Below are 5598 nucleotides of genomic sequence, written 5' to 3' on the forward strand. Positions count from 1 at the left end.
TATATATATATATTGTATTGTATTAATTATTAAACTGATTATTAATTTTATTTTTAATATTTAAATTAATTATTGAATTATTTTTTAGATATATTATTATTATTATAACAGAAATAGGTTGACAGCAGCAGTTGCCAGGTCGAGGTAGAAATTGGTAGGTGGCGGAATCGATAGGTTGTTTTTAGACTACCTGAACTGGCGGAGTCGATACTGGCGGAATCGATGCTAAATTGGCGGAATCGATAAGTCCCCACTCAGCTGTCGGAAGCACCTCATTAAGCAATTATAGACATTTTTAGAGTACTTTTTTTGCCTCGAAAGATTTTTTTTTTAAGCACAAATACTCAACATAGGTAATATTGTTATTATTGTTGTACACGGACAAAAAAAGAAACTTTAACTTTAACAAACCACCGTGGAATAAAAACAATCAACAGTTATTATTTAAAAATTTAATGGTAGTATAGTTGTATAGATATTGGACAGGTAATATCATGTGTCGGAATCATACACTTCGTGTCCGTGTTAAATAATTATAACATTATTGTACTGCATATTTGTGCTTGAAAATAAAAAATGATCTGTACCTACAAAAAAATCTGTTTCTAAAAGTATTTATAATCAGTAAATGCAGCGTGTTTCAAATAACAAAAACCTAAATGAAAAGGCAAAAATCGTACTATGCTTCTGTCACATAATATCCATGAATATCAATAGAGTTAGGATGTTGATGACTTTTGCATTTTTATCCCTTTGATTCTATACAATGCTATCCTTGCTAAAAAATTGTTTCATGCTCCCTTGATGCAGAATATTCTAATTTTATTTTGTATTTTTTTTTTTTTGCATTTTTTGCATTTATAGCTGTCAATGCATTTTTTTGTTTTTTAACGTCATTTTTCAACATTTTAAAGTCATTTTTTGGGTAATTTTTGTAGTTTTTGAACAATATAGGGCATTTTTCTCAAATTTTGGATTAGAACAAGTGTTAAGCCAAAGTCTGGAGACAAATTTCATTTATTTTAAATCTGACTTTGGATTTATAATACTAAAATATATTATGCTTAAAATGTAAATGCATACTATTGTTTATTAATATTATAATTTATAATTCATATTTAAAATTACTATTAGACCCATTATCACACCTATGTCTCTAACAAAAATTATTATTTAAAAACCCATTTTTTCACTTACTTAATTAGTATTTTAGATCATTTTTAAGGTAATTTTATGAAGTTTTTAGAGCGTTTTGTGTGGTTTAAGGTCATCAACATCCTCACTCAAGATATTATCACTGGTTATAAGTACTAGTAGTAATAGTATTAATAAATGCATATTCAATGGTATCATAATATTATAAGTGATCACCTCGCGCGCCCTTCGCCGTATCGCAAATGACCTGTAATAATAACCATACATTACTGGGTAATCGGAATCCTTCAGTCAATTTATTGCATACCTATAAATAATCATATTTCATAATTATTTATTATTTCTAATTGATTTTAATGTAATACAGATAATGGACTAATTGAGTATATTATAACGTCCAAGATTTAAAACCTATAATATTATTACAACGTGAAATATAGCCGAATAGCCGATCATTGACATCTATTGTTAATTAAATAAGGTTATTTTTCTTCCCTGCTTTGAAGTGTACGTGCGCCGCTTATCTCGCTTGTCCTGATCGCACGGCCCACGCCACTGTTGTCTATTGCACATGCATTATAGTAATTAGTAAACGCGCATCGTAACTATAGTAGAGTTAATTGTCATTACTAGTAAACTAATTAAGCAAGCGAAATACATGTGTTACGATACGGTCGTATCGAAACAAGTCGATGAGCTTTTGAGCCTACGAGTCTATGACTTACTATAAAAGGGGGTCAAACTAACATAAAGTTTTTCTATTTTTTAAAAAAATTTCTATACCAATATAAAAAAAATATAATCTGAGGTACTCGAGGACTGCCGCGGTAAAGCTATTGCATAGCAATTTTGGAGCTATGTATCTTGTATTTTTGTGCGATATTAATTCAAGTTACACTTTTTAAGCGCGGCCACTGAAAAGAAAAAAAATAAGATCTTACGGTCACACTTTTTCGTTACGAAAAATATTTTTTTCAGTCACCACGCTGGGCCCGCCGTGAAAGCTATGCAATAGCTTAATAATACAGAATAACCAGTCAACTTATATAAATCAACATCGCTGTTTTATAATTTATAAATTTAATTGATGCAATAATACGATTGTGCTTGAGCGGTTTATGAAAGTGGTTCAACGACACCCAATAATTCGCCAACAGTAAACTATTAGGTAGGTAGGCTAGTCGACCAAAAAAAAAAAAACCACTATTTTAATGGCTTTTAAAATATGATAAAGTCGCCGACAAAAATATCGGCTACGTTCTTTTGTCACAGCAATACAACTATATTATAATATCGTAATTTGTGAACCTATCTAATCGCGGGTTAAACCTGTCCCTAGATAATTGGCATCGATGGATACGAAAATAGGTGCACGGGTACCTGATATTATATAAATTAATAAATAACCGAAAAGCCCGCTTCAAAAAAAATATTACTATTTTAGTTTGTAGCAATACTTCACTTGCGTAAACTAGTGCACTAGGTAGGTACCTTCCACAACGGCTAACAAATATAGTATAACACTATAATACATACAGTTATGACTTGGTAATTTTATTTTTTTCGCAGTTATGGAACGGTTTAAAATTAAGTCAGAAAAAAAATCAGGACTTGGAGTGAACAGTATTATAATATTCACCGAATAGACCAAAAACGCGAAGCCAACGAATACTGTAAAGCTGAAATGCGTGAATAATTGTGGCGGTCGTGTCATATTGAAAAATGTAAAGGTCGTATGTTCTGATAACCATATTATTAAATACTTAAATATATTTATACTTATTATAAAATTAAATATTTTTCATGTGTAGAAATAACTAATTTCGTACATTTTATTGAACACTGTCCCTAACACTCTGTGTTGATCACGAGTAGTATACTAGTTGGTAGTGGTGTATAATTTCAGAAATTTTATAATCGAGAAATTTCTGAAATTTAAAAATTAAATTTTATTTTATAAAGCTTACTTTTGTACTTGGGGCGTGTAAAAATTAGAAATATTTATTGAACTTTTAAGTATATTTCATAACATTCAAAATATACTGTACAGATTTCATTAATATAAATATTTTGTTTTTAAAAAAATATTAATAAGTGCAGAGGTAATAATAATATTTGCACGGTAATATAGTATTCACAGCATTTCTATTTACCACAACAAAATATTAATGTAAATAAAAACAAATATTACTTATATAGTAGATATATAACTTATATAGTAGTTACTCGATGGGTCCATGATTATTTCAGGAAATTAATGCACAATACAAACAAAAAAATATTAAAAATACATAGGTATTTTATATAAAATACGATTAAAAAATAGATAACTTTTGTGCAATTCAAAATTAATTTAATCTTAATAATCTTTAATAAATATATAAACCGTCATCTAAATACGTTACTTCATGTAATGAATAATTAATATTTGGAATAAATGCTAGGTTATTCTGTAAACAAAAAATCTAAAAATATAATATACGCACAATTTTTTATATTTTTGTTTTATATTCAAAAGCGGACGAAATTACATACTAAATAGCCATGAATAATAATGATTTTCAAAAAAATTTTGTTGAAGTTTAAAAACTGTTTTCTTGATTACTGAAACTTTTAGAGTATATTATTATATTTTATACACACAATTACATTGGAAACGTAATGTTTTTGGCAACAACAAATTTAACCTACAACTGTAGTACTAGTGATTAACAGTAAAAAAAAAAAAAAAATTAATCAGGATATTATAAGAGATAGTGCTTCCATAGAAAACAGCATCTTTTCTGGTAGGAAAGTAAATCTAGTTGGTACTTTGGGAGGTCAAAAGTAAAAAATGATTAATAGTTTTTAAGATCTTCAGGAAAAAAAAATTAAAAAATTGAGGAAAACAGGAATTCATACGAAAACCCGGTTTTTGACCAAATCGATTTTGGTTTTTGATGTATATCTAAAAAGAAATACCGTAGATAAACGAAATTTTCACTGACTGTTTGTATCTGCATTTTCCATAAGCCATACAATTTTAAGAATATTTTCACTTTTGTTGAATTATTTAAAGGTATATTATGACATTTTCGATTAATATTTGTTTTTTTTTAAGCTTATATTGATAAAAAAATGTTTCGCTCTGTCAGAAAACATGAAAATCTAATATAAGATTCTCCTCGTAAGTTGTTATTCATGATAATTAAAAAAAAAGTTGAGCTTAAATCCAAAATAAATTTTTATGAGCGTTTGAATTTAGAATTTTGGCAAAATCACGAACATTTTGCAAATAATTTTGAGTTAGAAATTAATAAAAAATTTTCTTTTTATATCTAAGATTTAATTCAAAATTTCTAATAAATGTCTCTACCTTTATGAAAAAAAAATTCCGGGAAAGTCAAATAAAATTTTTGTGAGCTTTTGAAGTTAAAATTTTGAAAACAGGATATTCATTCTATTTCTCATATGGAGATTTTCTTATTTTGTTATCATTCAAAAACAAATAACTGCAGATACTTGAAATTTACACAATACGTCTATTTTATCAATTCATAAAGTTGAATAAATTTTCCACATTTTTTTGAATCGTTTTGGGTTGTTTACGTACATTTTAAGTACAATTTTTTTTTAGTTTTGTTATCTATGATTGTCAATTAAATTATATTTGTTTTGTTAAAACGCTTGAAAATTTAATAAAAGGTCCTGACATATAAACAAGATCAGTTCAAAAATATTAAAAATACATGACACAATTTTTTCCATGAGCATTTAAAGTTAAAATGTTGACAAAATTATGAAAACTATTTTTTAGTTAAAAATGTATAAAATTTTCAATTTTATATTTCTAAGGGTTGAAAATATAAAACAAAGTTCCACGCAAGTAGTTTATTCTGTAACCAAATAATTTAAAAATATGTAATCATAGTTTTTTAATGTTCAAATGTGAACAAAATTACATATTAAAAAACCAAAAATTCATGTTATTCTGCTGTGATTAAAAATACTATTCATGGGTATTTGATATGTTTAAAGTATATATACTATTATATTATATTAATATTATTATTGAACTAGACTTTTCAAATGTATTTTTTTTTTGGAAAAAAATAATTTTTACTGTATATTTACGTCGTATACTATAAATCAGACATAAAAATCATCCACAATTTTTTTTGTAACTTTTAAACTATCCGACCTATCTGCTTGCGAGTTACTCTATTCCCATATATGCATTCAAAATATTTCTGATCGATTGATACATTATATGAACTATAATGTTCAGTCATTCGCCTTATAGAAATGGGCAATCAATTCAATCAAATTAACACGGATTTCAATAGAACAACTTCTCTATAGTTCCTATAAATAAACTTAACGTTTTTTTTTTTACCTATTTTTGCGCTACTACCGTTGAGCTGGATAGAATATAGAACTATTGGCGATTGTTGAATTTTAAAT

This window comes from Myzus persicae, unplaced genomic scaffold (genome assembly GCF_001856785.1).
Source record: "Myzus persicae strain clone G006 unplaced genomic scaffold, MPER_G0061.0, whole genome shotgun sequence".
NCBI classification, from domain to species: Eukaryota; Metazoa; Arthropoda; class Insecta; order Hemiptera; family Aphididae; genus Myzus; species Myzus persicae.